At 37.3% G+C, this 18,874-nt stretch overlaps 1 long non-coding RNA gene across 1 annotated transcript; it reads right to left on the bottom strand.

Annotated features, from left to right (window-relative positions):
- Nucleotides 1-2,469: 2,469 nt before the first annotated feature.
- LOC149920166 (uncharacterized) lies at nt 2,470-13,769 on the bottom strand. Its single transcript, XR_016468744.1, has 3 exons — nt 13,553-13,769; nt 10,169-10,209; nt 2,470-2,702 (listed from the first exon to the last, which is right to left on the bottom strand). It is a non-coding gene; the product is annotated as an uncharacterized LOC149920166 (long non-coding RNA).
- Nucleotides 13,770-18,874: the final 5,105 nt, after the last annotated feature.

Raw genomic sequence — 18,874 nt, 5'->3', positions numbered from 1 at the left:
AGGATCTGAACTAACCCAGTAAAATGGGAAATACAAAGGCCGAACTCCTCTTCACCCTGGAGAATTGCAGAGTTATTCACAATTATTATGCCAACTTACATACCTCTGAACAAACATTAAAATCCAATTCTTTCATCAGCTGTGGAATAATAGCAGCTACAACCAACACAAGAGCAAAAAGAACTGTTGCAGATTCCCAGGACAGAGAATGAAATTAAGGAAACAGTATTTGTGTTGGAAAGCGGGAAAGCCTATGCCCCCAATGGATTTACTGTAGAATTTTTAAATACATTTGAAAGTGAAATCATATCAGCCTTACAGGACTATGTCACCAAGCTTTTGAGAGAGGATCGCTCCCAGACTCCCATAGGGAAGCAACCATCTTTCTGCTTCTCAAACCAGATTATGATCCTCTGGAGGGGATATCTTTTCGATAATTAAGGTTACAATCACAGTCTCATTTTACAGCTGATTTTGATCTTCCATGTGAAACTTCCATATGACTGCTTGATGAAGTCACACAAAGTAACTGGAGAATTTGATCCAGTCTTACATAAATATACATTAATAACGTATTTCTAATCACAAGTTCAAAACCACATAAATGCACCATTTTTTCTACAAGTGGATAAAGAAAGGTTTCTCTTACACAGCCTAAGCATTGTTCAGAAACGACTACCTTATCTTGCCAGATATATTCCTGCAAACAGAAGGAGAAAGGCACCTTTGGCTTAGTTATAGTGACTTTACACTTAAAAAAATAACCTGTCCAACTGAAAATACAGAGAAGTTTTATTTAACCAGACTAAATGTTCTCCAACTAGCTTAAGCAATGATCACAGCAAGATAGAATTTACACTTTCATCACGAATATCCTGTATAAAGTTTGGTTAAATGAACAGTGGACAGAACTACGATAAGCAGCCATTCTTCTCACCCATTCTAAAAATTAAACACAATAACATGTTCCCTTATCTTGCCTCAAAATTACTGCTTCTCAATGAAAAGAACACCATTTATCAGTTTCTTTCTAGTTATGGGCTACACCTCTGGCTGACAAATCTCACATACTGTCCCAGCTTCACTTAAGCCAATGAATCTGCCTCCTATATTTTTGGTGACTGTAAGAAAAGGTTCTCACATCTTCCTGTCATTGATAAAATTTTCTGCTACCATGGAAACACACGTGAACAGGAAAGATTTTTGAGAATTTACCAAAGATTATCCTGCCAGCACAGGGTATAATGTCCTCAAGCAATTTAAAGCAGGACAGAGAGTATCTCCTATTTGTCCACTTACTAACAGCCCTCTTCTCCCTGAGGCCCTTGGAGGCAACCTCTATTAATTGTGGAATGATTTTGACATGATGACTCTCAAGGATATTTGTAATGGAAGAATATTTAGGCCCTTTGAGAGATTAGTGAAATATATGTCATACACCAAAACAACACATTTATAGATATTTACAAATAAGACATTATCTGTGGGAAATAAATTGAGGAATTTTTGTACCCCTGAGTTCATTCCCTTAGAATGCTAGCTTTTAATTATGGATAAAGACCGTGAAAAGAGTCTTCACTTGATATCCTTTTAGGCTGAATAAATTCAGGGGAGATAAAAGCTAAGATCAAGTGCAAAAGCGATCTGAATCAAGAATTCTCTGATGAAGAATGGATTGAGATACGTAATCAAACAAAAACAATCTCCATTAGTGTAAGACACCAAATGTTTATATTTAATGTTATTCATAGAATATGTATGACTACAGAAAGTATGCGCAAAGTAAATAGTGACAGTGATGATATATGTTTAAAATGTAATTTTGAAAAACAGCCTCAGCATGTGTGATTGGACTCAAAGTATGCTGTGTCTCTAGCAAAGGTTGCAGAAGTTGTCAGGGCTGATGTACAAATGTCTAAGTTCCCTTCATCAGCTTGCCTCATTCTCTGTCAGGACTTTTTTTAGACAGGTTCAAAATCACATTTGTGGACCTTGTGTTGCCTGCTGCTAGGGCATTTCTTCTGAACTGTATACCAAACATCATTGTCTCTGTTTGTGGGAAGGGGGATAGGCAGAAACATTTGCTTTTGGTGAGAAAAAAAAAAACCAACACTAAAGAAGAAGCCAGGAGGCTCCCTATAATATAGTGATAAAATATGGAAGGTCCTAATAACTGGCCTGGAATTAAAACAGAGAAGCTGATTTATGAAGGAGGACATTATCATCTACATCTATAACAAGAAAATAAAAACACCTGTCAAATAAAATAAGTCCATACACATTCTAAGTGAGTTTTGTTGTGAAAAAATTTTATAGAGATCCAGCCCTACAGCTTTTCTACATACTAAACTCCATTTGCTGCATTTTCACCTAAAAAAAAAATCAGTTCCTGACATGCAGAAATAAGGACAAGATGTGAGAGATGTGGTTTAATTTGTCTGTGACTTTATTGACTGAAGTCACCTGGGAATCATACAGCAATAACATACGCAGTGCAGGTCATCATTTCTTCTTCACTTGTTTCCACATATTTGGGGGGAGCTGTCACTCAGAGCTGGGACCCCACTGCCCTCCCCTGTGAGGAAGGTTAAGAGGCTGTAAAAAGGGTGCTGCCTATTTGCCACTAGAGCCTCTTTTGCCTCTTTAGCAGGAGATTTCTCTTTGATTTGCTTCAACTCAGGTTGATTGAGAAAGCAGATGCCCTGGGAAAAAAACACAGGCACTGGTCACCTGCCACCAGGGAACACTAGCAATAAGCTAGGCTGTCCCGTTCAGGTTCCCAGAGAGCTAATCATTCTCACATGAGCCTGAAATACAAATGAGCAGGTAGAGCCTTCTTCCCAGGATGGCTTATATATCCCATGGATTACTATTTGATTTTGGATTGTGTAAGAGCCATTCCCATCCCTGCACTCATCTACTCTCTTCACATCTTGTGGTTCTTCATGTCCTGCTCATCTGTTCAGACTTCTTGGTCTTAGAGCACACTGCCCCTGCTATCCTTACAAACATCCTCACATACTCACAGCACTATCTGTCAACTTACAAACCTCACTATAAACTACTTCTGGCATAGAAATTCCTTTCAGGGGAATCCTATTGAACTGGTAAATAGATTATCCAACATTCAAGACCCACCTCCTATCACTTAATTTGTCTTTAATAATAAATAAGTTCTAGCCAGGAATGAGGAGACTGCTGCATCCCCAGCTGTCTTAGTCAATGTCTGAAATCCAGCCAATTTATTAAGAATATGCCAAAGTACCTGCTGTCTCTAAACTGCACAAAATATTTCAGGGATGGGAGTGAAGATGGAGCAAGAATTCCCCATTTTTTTCATTGGCACCTCTCCCAGCCAGCAATTGAGTTGTATATGTTGGGTTGCAAATGTTTTTAAATCATCCTTTCCTGAAGTATCTACCAGAAAGACTGGAGCTAACTCACTGTCTCCTATGTAAAGGAGAAATAGCATCCCTTTAATCTTCAGGGATCCCCTGATGGAAATTTTTGGACATCTGCTGTATGCACACAAGATGCCTCAGTTTACTCAGTTTACAAGTGTTGATTGAGGCCTTACCTACATCTGCACAGGGATTTCAAATCTTTCCGTTTTCATTCTCAGTTTTGACAGAGAGCTTAGCTGAAACATCTTCTTTTCTTAGGGCTCAATTCATATATCTAAACACAGATGTCTATTACCCTTTGAAATGTTCTGTGATGTTATTGCTGCACCTCCAGAAGGGCAAAGGATTTCTTGTGTCATAGCTAGTAAATCTAAGAGGATTTATTCAATATTATGGGGTGACTCAAATACAGTAGATAACTCTACAGGCAGGTGAATTGATTCTTTGCTATCAGCAAGTCCCTAAACTTGACAACTGTTGCAGTATCTTCCACTTTTTATTTTCCCCCCTGGATCTTCATTTTTGCTTTGTACAGTTGTAACTTGGTTTCTCTAAGTGTAGATTTCTCTTTATTGAGATCTAAGTGAGTTTCTTTATACTTCACCATAAGTACTGCATCTTTTGCTTGGTTTCATACAGAGACAGGTAGTCACCTATGGGGATGTTTGTTTTGCCATATAACCATTCCATGTAATAACAGATCTCTCAGTAGTCTCTGATCCCTGTTTCTATATTCTTTCTTCAAATTGGATTCTAGATACTGAAGCTGAAACACTACTTTCTGAGCTGATTTTTACATCTTTCCTCTCAGTTTCTTGTGCCACAACTTTCTCAACTGCTGTGGAGTTACTGCCCAGAAGCTGATCAGTCCCAAAATGGAGAATCCAAGATCTTGTAGATTTCTATCCTTTCCAGATTGCACAGGGCAAGGACAAAATAAGCCGTTAACTTCTGTATTTAATCTTTTTTGTGTGCTGAAAGTACTTCCCCATTTTCTCTAGGACTACTATTACTTGTGGTTAACTAATAGTCCAGAGCTTCCTACACAAATAGCTTCTGTCTCTGAGCAGAGTGAACAAACAATAAAAAACTTCAGTGGAAGTATCAACCATGCTGCTTCAGTTCCTACTCGCCCATCTCCTAGGAAATTTTACACTTAATTTCTTCTTTGAGTCCCACTGCTGTTGGATCTCAGTCATCAGTTCTCTCACTGTGATCTTACAGGACATTTCAACTAGCTCTCCAGCTTATATTGTAGGGGACCCTGACCCCTGATAGAAAGAAGCCTTTGCATCCATATGCAAGTTAGTAGGTTCCTCTGCTGCTTCCCTGTAGGCAACTTCTATATTTGCTTTATTCCCGGTGCACTGAACACCATTTGTTTCCCTTTTCTCCTCCTCCCTTCCTGTATTCCCCCAGCCAGACTTCAGCTCAGACAGTGTATCTCTTTTTTTCTCAATTTTCAGGCAAACCTTCTCCCTCTGCACTGTTTCTGTTCCCACCGAAGCTAGCTAGAGATTGGCCACTTACCCAAGCCAACAGGGAATGTGAAAACCAAGAGCAAAGCCTAATGAAGCTTGGAGAGAACAACCATGTTATGCCTAATTGCATTCAGGATTTTTCAAGCATTTTCCTTCACATTGCAACAGCAAATTCATTGGAGGTATGCTCTGCTGACTGATGTACCAGTTATGGCTTACACGCAGGTTTCCATCTAGTGCTGCCCTCTGACCTGGATGCTTGTGATAGAGAGGAGAGAGACGCGTGTTGGCTTAACAACAGCCAGTTTCAAAACTCATTGAAATGGGAAACTTTATATTGATGTCTGTGGAATTTGAATGAAACCCCAGAGCAGACATTTGCAATTGACATAGCTTTGCTCACAATTTACTGTTCTCCTTAGTAGGGATTTGAGATCATTTTTTCCCTGAACAACTTGGGGGCTGAAGAAGTTTGCTTCCTCCTCTGAGATGTTTAGGTCTGTTTAATATAAAGATTGGCTAGCAATCTGCCAGCACAAAAATATGACTAAAAATGCTACACTCATCTATAAAAAGTACCAGAGAGCTCTAAAGAAATGCTTGGGGACTGCCAATATCTATTTATGTTGGAGATGTCCATGGCATTCATAATGTACAATAAATAAGAGCAGTCATTCCAAAACACTGTAATAAAATGTTCACCACTTAAAAGTAAATACTAAGCAAAATGATCTGCTGCATTATTACTTTCATGCAAAGATCTTCATAATTGCTACCATAATGAAAATGTCGTTATAAAATATATAATGGCTTTTAATAAGATGACCCTCCAAATATAAAGTGTTTACACTGATCTACTGGAATTGTTTTGCTGGAAAATAAAAGTGTTGAGGACTCCTTTCCAAAGAGTGACAAATAGTAGACAGCTTTTCAAAAATTATAAGTTTTAATATAATACTTAATTCCTGGTATACGGGTTAAAAAGATAAGGCTGCCAGCAGCTGCTCTGTATCACAGTACTTCACAGTTACATGATAAAATGTTGTTGTTAACATTGCAATGCTGTAAAGCAAGGTTGTAGAAACGTGGACATGTACTGATGACAAATTTGCCTTTAAATCTTCTTTGCTAATATTTATAGGCATGAAATCTTAAAGCACCTTTAATGTGCCTATAATCCTGCCCATTTGACAGCTTTTACATAATTTTCTAGGGAAAGGTGACCCGAACATCCCAGGCTGTTGACAGTGCAGCTGAGATGGCCCTCCAATAAATGAAGCAGGATTATCCAGACACTACGGCAAACAACAGCTCATAATATGCATCAAGAAATTTCCATAGTACATCAGATCTTTGTCTTCAATGACACATGGATCATGACGGGATTTCAAGAATACATTTCCCTAGACACCTGATAAGTTTTAACGCAAAAGTATAGCATAAAAGGCTCCCTTCAGATAGGGCTTTTTTTTCCCATATTAGAAAAATTGCTTTCGATCTAGAAAACTAGAAGAATATTTTTAAGTTGAATTATCATGTTAACTTATACTGCTTAGTATCTGTGGTCTTTGATGTTTTGAATGAATTTATGAGTTTATTCAGTTAAAATTATAAAACATTACGAGAATTTTATTTTTTTTTTGCCACTTTGAAAGTCACTATTGACAATAAACAAGTCTTCATGAAGGGTATGATAACACTATGCAGAAGTTTTTGCTGCATCTCTTATGCTTCTCTCTAAAAGCACCTTAGACAAAATGCTATCTATATGCCTCCTAGGTTTACACGATAATGTCAAGAAAAGGTTTTGATGCCTGCTGCCAATTCATATCAAAGATGTCATGTGCTATAAATTTAGTTTATATTGGTGTAATTATCAGTGACACGGCCAGATTGTATTAATATTTCTGCTCTTGTTGCTTAGCCTAGGTACTTAACAATTTGAATGCCACAAAATATCAATACAGATGCTTTATGGCATCATGCCAGAGCAGCCTGGGGACAAGTAGGGTAGAAGTGGTTGACAGTTTTTGCTCGAGTATGGAGTTTGTTTGGTCTCATAAGACATTTATGAGGTCAATTGGATGTCATTTAAAATATCAGGAGAGAAAGATATTTAAACTACACACTGTGTTCCACTAGGAACACTGAACTGCAAAAAATACGTAAAAGGCATTGTAAGATCTGCATAGATAGAAAAGAAGAAAGAAACAGGACTGAGGCTGACAAGAAAGAGATCTTCCCCAGAGTAATATCTGTCCCTTTGCCACTCTCACAAAAGAAATTAGGCAAAAAGAAAAACAAAGTCACAAACACACACACAAAGCTTTGAAGGCAGCAAACATTAATTTTCATTTAAGACAAGGTTTGCACTGATTATTTAGATCCTTACCTTAGACCTAACAGCAGAGTAGGACAATGAAACACTGAGGAAAAAGCCTCAGGATGTGTTTACCAGGATGCTCATTGATAGTGGAATAGCAATGATCAATGATTAAGCAGAAAAAATAAAAGAACAGAATATTCCTGTACTGAGGGATGATGCCATTAGATTGCCAGTTAGCATATGAGGCATTTGGTCTTGTTCAGTCATTAGCTGATGCTTGTACTCATGGAAAAGACAGTACTTTATTCATCCATACACCAAATACCTCACTTTCTTCATCTATAAAAAAGTGAAGTGACTTCACTGTGAGTACTTTGACTATTTAGGGTTTGTAACAGGTTGGAGGAGCCAAATAATGTCACCAATTATCATAAATGATTAGCATTTAGGACTTCTGTCGCCTTCCTAGGCTACTTTCTTTACCGCCATGCCTATTGGTGAATTTCCATTAGTATATATTTTACAGATCTCCAAACATGGATATTTGGATTTCTGCAGTACTTTATATAGTACTTCTAATCTCTATTAATCAGATTTCAACAGAAGACCTGTAAGTTTACTATGAGTGACATTTTTCCCGCTAAGATTTTGTCAGCCAAAGTTAGGTGCCTGATCTCAGTCAGTCTCCCTCTATAACCGAGAAAAAAGTCAAGTAACTTTTGTGACCATACAAAGCAGGTACTTTGGGTGGGGAGAACTGTCCTCTGGGAGTGCCAGCCTTTCTCCAACAGCACACAACCAGACTGCGGCAATGAGTGCAGCAAATCTGCTTATGGCATTGAAGAATCATTCTGATTGAGGCATTTGTGTGGGATGAAGAAAAAAAAGACACTTGAAGTGAGGAATTTAACATCAGTGTCCTAACCTTTTGTATATTTAGTGTCTATTTCTTACCTAGTGACGTTTTACTTAGAGATCTCTACCAGGAGAGATGACCCATTGAAGTAAAATGCTTTTATGGGATACAGGTTCATGTCTCCACTCTTCTTCATTTGAACAACAGATGAATCCAGGTCTTCCTCTTTTCAGAGGACTGTAAAAAGCAGCAGGATATAGACTCCCTAGCACAGATAGCAATATAGCTTCCAAAAATCAAAATCATACTGGTAATGATAAAGGAAAAAAAAAAATGATATTTTCAAAAAACATATGGTGAAAAATAATTCCCCTTACAATTCTGTTTAACACTTCTACAGCAATGTATAAGATATTTCAGCACACAGATGTCAGGGGAATATATCTGCTTAGCTGACCTAGTTGCTAGTGATTTGAGTACTAATTAAATGAACTAGACTGACTCAGCACTGCTATGGTGCTTTTGTAAGATATAGTAAAATCTTGATTCCAAAGACTTTGCTGATACTGAGGTTTTCTCAAAATTATTAAGAAAACTGAGTTTTTGTGATAAGCTAAAATTTAATGACATCTCCTCTTGTTCTCTGATGTACAGTAATCACAAAAACCAAAACAATGATTTATAAGACATTCAGGAGCACCAACAATTTTTTGGAGGCTAGTAACTTGATTTTTATTTTGCTGTGTTAGAGGATAGTATTAAGAGTACAGAGAAGTCACAAAATCTGCTTAGAAGACTGAAGAGGTTCTCAGCTACTTTTGCTCCTAGTTTGGAGAAAGCAAATATAATAATTCCCATGATGTGCAGTGAAAAATTGAAGACATCTAGGTATACTTCTTGCCTATGTTAATATAACATAGAAATCCTTCTGACTATTCGCTGTCTCAAAACTTAATGTAGAACTGGTATCACTGCCATGATAAATGAAGATGCATCTCAGGGTTTTGGCAATTATTTAACTTATCCTAAATTGTACATTATATGCTTAGATATGGGACAGCAGACATCCATTTTCCAAAGCAATGCAGAAAAGAGAGAACAGCTGATATTATGATAAAAGGAACTTTGGGGGGTTTTGTTGTCATTTTACTTTTAATAATGATTATGAGGTTGAATATATTCAAACAAGTCTTGAATAAATGCCCTCACCTTTTTCACTGGGGTCAAGGAAAGTAGCCTGTTAGAGAAGTCTTTACAAGGAAATTTTAGGTGCTTCAGTCTCAAAGCAGAAAAAATAATTTGTACTCTACTTCACAAGCTTTGGAACTCAGATGTGACAGATATAGAATGACTGAATGCTGAGGTGGTTAGGGGTGAAGTCTTTCTAGTGTCAACAGAAGAAGGGGATTTGGAGTTTAGAGCACAGGACTATCTTTCTAATCTGTGTTTGTACAGCTGCTATAATGGAAAACTGCAGATCTGAAAGTGCTAAGATCAGACTCCTGTGTGTTACAGATTTTGTAGTAGTAGGTTGTCTGAACAATCAGGAGAAAATAATTCCTCATTATGTTAGAATATAGATATGTTATACTTTTATGCTGCATGTGAAATTTCAATGTGGCAGAATGAAGATTTCTGAGATTCCAAGGATACCATCCCTCATCTTGAAATAAAAATATGATATTACAAATTTATTTAATAGATCTTTCTTCACTTCATTGATGATACTGTGAGAAAAAAAAAAGGCTGGAGAAGACATCGCAGTGCAAAAATAATTATAATTAGGAATCGAGGAGTAGTAAATAAATCATCTTCTATGTTGCTTTCTTCTTCTTTTTCTTTCATTTTGGGTGTATTTTCATACACCGTTTCCCGGATTCATTTGCATTCCAAGTGTTCTTATTAAAGCAGCACCATTTATTCTACAATATATACAAGAGTTTCTATTTTTAAAATTCTATTTCAAGGCACGAGCTTGGCATACAAAGTCAAATCCCAGGAGCAAGTCCTTTCTTTCTACTTTAAAAAAATAATAGAAAAAAAAATATCCATCTGAACAGTTTTACATTACATGAGGGGAAAAACAGAAGATGGTACTTACATCCACTTTCCCCCATGTTCTTCCCAACTGCAAAACAGCATCTGCATAAATGAAATTTAAAAAAAATAAATAAAAAAAGATGAAATCTTCCTCTTTTTCCCTGTAATTTTAGACATTTTAAATACGTATCTATGTATATATCAATGAACATAGAGAAAACTGAGTATAACCAACATAATAATTTCCCTGTGTAAATTTAATGCATGTATAACGTAGACTTGATATATCACAAGGGTGCCAGTTAAACCACATTATTTTTTTAATGAAAGATCTGTACACTGAAAAGAAATTTTATCCGTTTACTGTCTTTGTCGTAGTAAGGTGTATAAAAACATAAATACAATTCTACCAAATGTGTGCTGCATTTCAAAAAAAAAAAAAAAAAAAAAAGAAGAAGAAGAAGAAGAAAAAGAAACAAAAAACAACATCACAAACAATAAATAGATTTATTTGTTAAAATATGACTTCATTGCAAGGGAAGTTCCGCTTGGAGTTAAAAACTTGTATTATTTTCATGTACTTAAGAGCATTTTAACCTTTTTTACAGTCTGGAGTAATTTCACTGCAAATATATTACATTAATTTTCTTGGAATACAGCAATTTAATCAGGCATATAATCTTCCATACAATCAGCAAAGAGGGAACAGACGAGCAGAAGTTGTCACTGTTTGTGCTATGAGAAGTAAGAGAGATTCCCATAGTGCCCATACAGACTCAGCTGTCCCTGATAGCTGGTAGTACTATTCCACCATTATAGACAGATAAATCCACATGCAAGAGCTAACTTCATTAGCAACTGCAGAACAAGAATTTATTTAGGTGTTCAATGAATCCGCATTACTGCATTACCCAAGTACTTCATAAACAAGAAAGAACAATTTTCCAGAAAACTGTAAAGCTGGGAAGTATTACCTTTTTTATGTTTTATTTTTTAACCAATAAGTGGGCAACTAGTACAAAGAGTTTAGATGGCTGCATTTCTGAGGTGCTGAGTATCTTCCATCCATATCAGCTTCATCCTGAATTTTTGGCTCTTGGTAGCTCTTCAGGATCAAGTGAATTGAACCAGATTGTTGTAAAAGCCTGTGGCAAAGTTGGAACTGTAAGCCTGATTTTACACAGTTCTAATTGAATGACTTAGTAGAAGAGCATTTGTCATTATGCAGAGGATTTAATAGACTTTGGTGTTATTTTCAGGAAGAACCTCACATATTACCTCTAAGCACCACATGTAATGGCACATGAGTGAATGAAATTATTTTTCAAATTTCTGTAAAGCAAATTCCCTCCCCCAAAATATGATTAAAAAATAAATTATAAAAAAATATGATAAAACAATTTACACTTATTGTACTTCTGTTTTATTTGGATGTATGCTGAACTCTGCTCTCAGAGCAGTGTCTAGATGTATATAAAATAATAGAAGCTATGTACCATGGTTGATGCAGACTTCTTTCTACTGTCAACATGAATTTATTTATACCTATGTTATCATTTTCATATTTTAAAGATTTTCTTCATGACAAAAAGTAAAACCTCCTGTTATATTTCATATTTAGGTGATAATCTAATTTTATTACACTTAAATCTGAGAAATTGTCCTTGAAAGCATAAGCTTGGATGAAAATTAAATGCAAATAACAGTCTATATTGATTTATGATGTGCATAAATTTCCTGGGGTTTTAGTAGTATTTTTGTTCATTTGTAATTAAGCATAAATTATTTTATTTTAAAAGACAGTGTAGTTCCAGCCTGTTTGTCACAGACAGCAAGCAACTGTGGATTTTTATTTCATCTTTAGCGTTACATTTTTTCTTAAAGTTTTGTTTCTTTTGCACAAGCAAGATATAACTACAGGAAAAAAAAAACTTTCTAGCAATTAATGATTACATTTATATTCACTTTGAATTCTGTGTAGGTCACCTACTGAATGTGTTCAACAGAGGTGTCATAATTACTATGACTTTTAAATCCAAGAGAGTGGTGCCTAATTCAAATTGCAGCCAGTCCAGGTTGTTGAGGGTTTTGTCTGCACAATCAAAAGACAGAAGTGATACATAATGCATCATTTTTCTGGGGTAAAACACAACTGTGGGGTTGGCCTGACTTACCTCCAGGGTTGACATCTGCCACTATGCAGGTCACCACAGGCTCCCTTCAGAATCAGTGACAGAGAGAGGCATTTTGTGAAAGGAATTAATTCCATTAGGTATAGGCACCTACTTCACATGTGTCACACCGTGACCTGCATCTACTGCGTGTGTTGAGTAGATCTCCTCTGATAACTTTCAGTCAGAGGAATGTTCCTTCATAGGAGCATTAGGTTAGATGTTGTGATTACTTCTTTCACAAGAAGATCTAGGAAGCAGTCGCTACTTTTCCAGTCATCCCGTAAGTGAATGGAGCATCTGAAGAGGACGCAGGCCAATGGAAAAGCGTGAGGAACAAGCAGTGGGAGCTAGAAGGCCTGGCTCAGCCCTATGTTCATTGTTGGCATAAGCAGTACCTACTGGGAAGAGTTCTGTGACTGGTGTGTCGTGATGGGTCATTCTGGTCAACAACAAGCTGAATGTGAGCCAGCAGTGTGCCCTGGCAGACCAAAGGGACAACTGTACCCTGGGGTGCAGCAGGCCCAGCGCTGCCATGGGTGGGGGGAGGGACTGTTCCACTCTGCTTTGTGCCATGCACAACCAGCACTGGGGGCAGGGTTGGGTGCCACAATATATGAAGGACATAAAGCTGTTACAGTGCCCAAAGGAGGGCTACAAAGATGGTGAAGAGTCTGGAGGGCAAGATGTATGGGGAGTGGCTAAGGTCCTTGAGTTTGCTCAGCCCAAAGCAGAGGAGCTGCGGGGAGACCTCATGGCGGCTGCAGCTCCTCACAAGGAGCAGAGGGGCAGAGCTGAGCTCTGCTCTTTGTAACAGTGACAGGGCCCCAGGGAACAGGTCAGGGGGAGGGGCAGCTGGGTGTCAGGGAAAGGCTCTGCAGCAGAGGGTGGTCAGGCATGGAACAAGCTGCCCAGAACACTAGTCATGGAACCAAGCTGCCAGAGCTCAAGAAGTGTTTGGACAACGCTCTCACATGTGGGCTTTTGATTTTGGGTGGTCCTGTGTGGAGCCAGGGTTTGAACTTGAAGTTCCATGTTCCAATTCAAGGTACTCTATGATTCTATGATTCTTGGCAGAAAGGTTCTCCCAAGGTTGAACATGGAAGTTAAAATCACACAATCACAAAATCACAGAATGGCCAGGGTTGGAAGGGACCTCAACGATCATGAATCTCCAACCCCCCTACCACACGCAGGGCCACCAACCTCCCCTTTTAATACTAGACCAGGCCACCTAGAGACAGAAATCAAGGCATCTCATTAAATATCTTTACCTGGAAGCAGTTGTGATTGTGCTCGCATGCCAGGTATGCTCCTGGAGGTTCTCTTCCAACTGCCCGGAGACTTCTGGGGTACACAGGCACACTCAGCCTGGCTAACTGGCTATTGGGACAACAGAAGGAGCACCCAGAGTCCTGGTCTAGCTGACCTTTTGTAGCATATTCTGGCCCTCTAATGCAGGTAGCTACAAATAGTCCCTAATACAGCTGTCCAAGTAAGTTTCCTAAGTTGAGGAAGATTCTGAGTACTTTTAGCACAACTCAGTCTCAAACATAATGAACAAACAGGAGTTTCACTACAAGTAGTTCTTTTATCTGTGAAGTTCTAAGCAATCAGATAAACTCATTGTTCTGTATCTGATTTAATATCAAGAATTGAAAAGAATGAATCCTTTGAAATTGTGTGATTTGAAGCCAACACTGAGCCTTCCCATACCGTCATTAGAGATACAAAACACAAAGCTATCTGTCTTTAACACATACGTTGGGATGGGATGAATTGCAATCTGCCTGCACCTCTCCCTCTGTCAATCAGAGTCTGAGGCTTAGAGAACAGCTCTAAGAAGAAAAAGCTCTGACTTTGCTAATTTTCAGTAAATTCAATCCCATACTTGGTTTTATTACAGCGAAAAGTGAAAAGGTAGTTCTGATATAAGCAGGATCAGTCCTACATCCAGTAAAGTTAATATCCAGATGCAACAAGGGCAGCAAAAGTTTTTGGAGCATTGCAGATAATTTTGGCTAATTCTGTATTTAGTACTAAAATTCTGAATCAGCTTTGCATTATTAAAAGAGTGTAAAGCTGATTATAATGTCGAGGAAGCTGAGAGCCACGGAACCATTTTTTTGTCAAGGAACCTATCCAGTTTTTGTTACTATAATTCTATTCACCTTGATGACATCAAAACATCTGAGGCAAACCATTTTTCACCAGCTTCAGAACATAAGCTGAAAAGTCAATGGGAACGTCACTCTCCCAAAATATATTCATAGGTCATGAAGCGTAAGAATTGTTACTGCAAGCTTTTGGAGTGTCCTTTGTTTATTTATTTTGTTTTCTGATGTATATCTTTTCCTATATCTTGCAGTAATGTCTTTTTTTCCCCCTTACTTACTGAGCTATATATTCTCCATCTCCTTAACATCCTTTCATAAAGACCAGAAGTCCAGCATACAGCTGAGCATAAATTTGCTCTCTGGTATTCTCCTCCCCTTTGCTTGAACCTAATCTTTTCTTCCTATTGTATTTGTCTGACTTAAACTGTAACCTTTTGGGAGCAGTGAGTGTCTTGTTATGCCTTTGCAAAGCATGTGTGGATTATACCAACAGCACAATCCTGCGTTCTGAGTTTAAGAATATGTTGTCGAGAGCATGTTTTTTTAATGAAGCATAAAGCATTAGTTTTTTAGAAATGTCATTCAGGAAATAAAGACAAAATTGCCACTGAATTTATTTGGGACTAGAACTGAAGTCTCCACAAAAAAATATTATCTGTGATTGTCTATAATGAGAGGAAGTTGTTGAGGTCATAGGAGCAATATAAGACCCAAATACAGTCTTGCCCCATTCCCAGTTTCCTGGAATTTCGTTAGTGTGATGTTTCAAAGAGAGGAGTAAGAGGTTTATATAAGCAAAGATAGTGCTAAGGAAGACTACAAAATATCCAATCCTCTGATTAAGAGTGCAGTATGATAAAGTGAAATCAAGAAAGAAAATTAGAAGGAACAAATAAAATGGGCAAAAAAACTTAGATAAATAATAATAATGCAGCTAGCAAAGAAGAATTAGACATAATTGCTGTACTAGCGCATTGCTAATGAACCTGGAAAGAAACCAGGTGGAAGAGAGCTATGTGTTGCCCAATGGCTCCTGCAGGCTGGAGATGGTAATATGGAAAAAAAATCAAGAGAGAGGAAAATTTAATGAAAGTAGACTGTCTTGCCAAATCAACAGAAGAGAATAATATTATATTCTTTTTCATATAGAGAATTATAAGTAATGTGATTAACTAACACTAATTAGAGTTTTCCAGTGATTGTCATGTAAGAGTACACTTGCACATTTAAGTGCCAGTGTTGTTTGGGGGGGAAAGTAGGGAGTGGATTTTTTTATTATTATTAAGACTGTTTTTCTAGATAAGGGACATGAGCAAGAATAATGGTCAGTATTCTGGTACTGTCTGAATTATGATTCTCTTGCCACAACGTAAAAACCCCACAACCATTCTATTCATAGGTCTATCTGTAATCCTTCATTAACAGTTAAGAAATGGACTAAGGAATTTGACATAAAATCTCATTTTATTTTTTTTGTTATCATTCAAAGCAGCTTTTTTTTCCCTCTCTCCTTCTTCCTTTCCCTACCGCCCCCTCTTTCCTCCCATTTTTAAAAGAAAATCTTTTTCCCATGGCAGCTAAGCATGTGCTTAAAGGAGAAAAAATCATATTCACTAACTGATTTTCATTTAGTGCATCAGGAGCCTTAAGCCACTTTGTGTGCAGATTTCCAGTTTCAATTAGAATGGATTTTCAGACATCAGATGATGTGAAAAATTATCTCATTTGAATCACATGAAACCAAACCACTAAGACATTGCTGATGAGGGAAATAGTGGTCTCATCTTTCCTGTGGTGTGCCATCTCTATTAGACTTTGTAAACTGCGGCAGTTTGAAATCTTTAACCAGCCATTACTAATAAGCATATGTTAATTGTAGCAGAGATCATAAGCAGGTCAATTAGGAGGCAAAGACTGGAACAGAATGAAACATTCAGCTGGAGGGAGAATTCAGGGCAGGTGTTGGCCAGCATGCGCTGCCCTGGCAGGAGCTCTAAGCATCTTGGGTAGAGCTCATTTAATGTTTTGATTTGCTGAATTTGCATTTCAGATTTCCATTCCTAATAGACAATATAGTAAGTCTTTGTTAATGAGGGCTCTGATTACATGTGCCATTATAATTGGGAATTAGCAGACCAGCCTTGTTTTGGAGATTAAATCCAAAGTAAATTGGATTAAAGACAATGCTTCTGAAATCCCTTCCTTTTTGTTTTCACAAGCCAAAGGTGAGGAAAATTCCATTTGTTTTGTACATATGACTTCTACCTTGATTAGCGTATCTTATGCATTGTTTATATTTTTTGAACATAACATCTATTATCAGTTCTAACATTAAAAGCAAGTAAGACATTGCTGTGTATGCTTAAATATCTTGACAAGGCATCTAGCTTTGTTGTTGTGCATGGATGAAAAGGGTGCCAGCAGAGCATTCTGAAACATTATTTGTTATCGTAGATGCCTCTAATTGTTCATCTACCCATGATACGTCTTTGTGCCCAGGGTATATCATTGTCCTTAACTCTTGGTACATTATTTTATCCTACTTTCATTTACATTAGAGTGATTTCACTAATTTCATAGGAGTTACTACAGTCTGAAACAGATTCATTTGTGATATAGTTCTACAGACAGTATTTAGATATAATTTCAGTTAATTCAGAAATAGGAAAGCAGAAGCGTTTCCTACTTTCAATTTGACCTGAGGTATTATCAGAGAGCAAGATAAGTTCTGCCACTGATGAGATCGTCTGTACAAAAGCTTTTTTTGTAGCTGCAATAGTATCCAGTTGCAGCGTACCTTCCACACATCTTATTCTGTGACACATTCATTTAAGTCAAAAAGTGTTCAGATTCCTTTAAAATTCCTATGGCTAATTTAGTTTTATAAACTATTTATACTCAAACATTTTTATTAAGGAATGTGCAAAGCAGGCTGTTGTTCCTGGGATTGAAAACTGACAATAAATTTATTCTGCAATTGCAAGAAAAACAGTCCAGCAAATAAAAGACAGCGTATTCCATGTCTTTGTGTCTTACCTCTTATATATAGAAGCAGCATCTTATATACCAGTTATCAAAAGCAGAGCAAGTTCTACTAAAGTAAATCAAATGAATCAACAATGTTCTTACTGTTTCAGGAAACTAAGGCATGCCAACTCAAAGGTTTAGAGTTTTCATAGTAGAAGACAACATTTATTTGCTGTTTTCATAATTCTAAAATATCCCTGTTTCTGACTGTTACTTCCTTTGGACAAGCTCCTAACTGGAGTAAGCCAGGTGTGCACTTAGACGTAGTAACACAATTATTTGAGCACGCACACAAGAGGTATCACGTAAAGCTTGGTGTTGGACCATGAGGGATCTTTTAGCATTGTTGCTGTCTCCCTGCTACTTCTTAATAATCAGACTGAAAAAAAACATATGTAGAACTATCTTTTTTGTTGTTGTTGTTCACTTTCAGTCTTACAGAAGGGCAGGTCGTATTAGCCATGCAAGAAAAACAGATATGCTGGAGTCCAACAGCAGATGGAATTACTGGGCAGTTGCATGTGAACTCTCCAGCATAACTAAGAAGTTGCTTTTCATTAGACTTAGTTAGTCTTAGTTCGTTAGTTTCAGAGCAGAACAAAATAATGCAATTTATACTGCTCCTACCTTTGCTATTTGAGATGTTTAGATCAGAAAATTTTATTTAGTAAAAAGTGTGGTGAAACAGAGATGTACATGTAATCAGTGCTTAGCTGCACATACTCATTTAGTACTTACTACATCTTACACTTTAGATGAGTACTCTTACAACCCTCTCTTATTTTCATGTTGAGTATTACAGGTTTTATGGAAGTAGGTTGCTTTCTCCATCACATCTGCTTATCTGATGGAGAGAAAGCAAAGGTGAAGCTGCACATGAAAATTTTTCCAAGGAAATATCAATGATCACAGTTGTTCTGTGATAGTTATGTTCAGCGCTAGCATCAGTGTTACCACTCTTGCACTGTCAGTGTCAGTCTCCCACAGTGCGTTTCGAATACTAAGTTCTACTCCCTCAGTAATACCCTGAAAATATATTTAGCCATTAAATTGATGACAGATAAAAGACTGCAGAAATTATAGCCATTTGTTTAGGTTTGGCCATGCATATCATATGCACAAACTCATGTTGGAATATGGCTGTACATACACCTCTTTATGTCTAGAGACAAGCATACAATGAAAAAGTAGGGATTTTTGAGGACTTAGAATATGAGAAGTAGAGATGTATAATAGTCACAACACTTTCCCTGGCATTTGTGAGACATCAGTTCCTCGAAGTAAAAATATTAGTATTCTAGCAAAAGGAGCTGTGAAGCAGTTCTTGAAAAAGAATGAGTACATAGAGTATATAGAACAACGATATGAAAAACAAAGGAACTGTGACAGGACAAAAAGCCTCACATATGGTAGAAAGCTAGGATTGCAGCAAAACCCACGGCAAGTGCTAAG

This window comes from Phasianus colchicus, chromosome 1, assembly GCF_987193195.1.
Source record: "Phasianus colchicus chromosome 1, bPhaCol1.hap1.1, whole genome shotgun sequence".
Classification (NCBI taxonomy): Eukaryota; Metazoa; Chordata; class Aves; order Galliformes; family Phasianidae; genus Phasianus; species Phasianus colchicus.
Note: the sequence above shows the minus strand (reverse complement) of the source record. Positions and strands in the feature narration are given on the sequence as shown.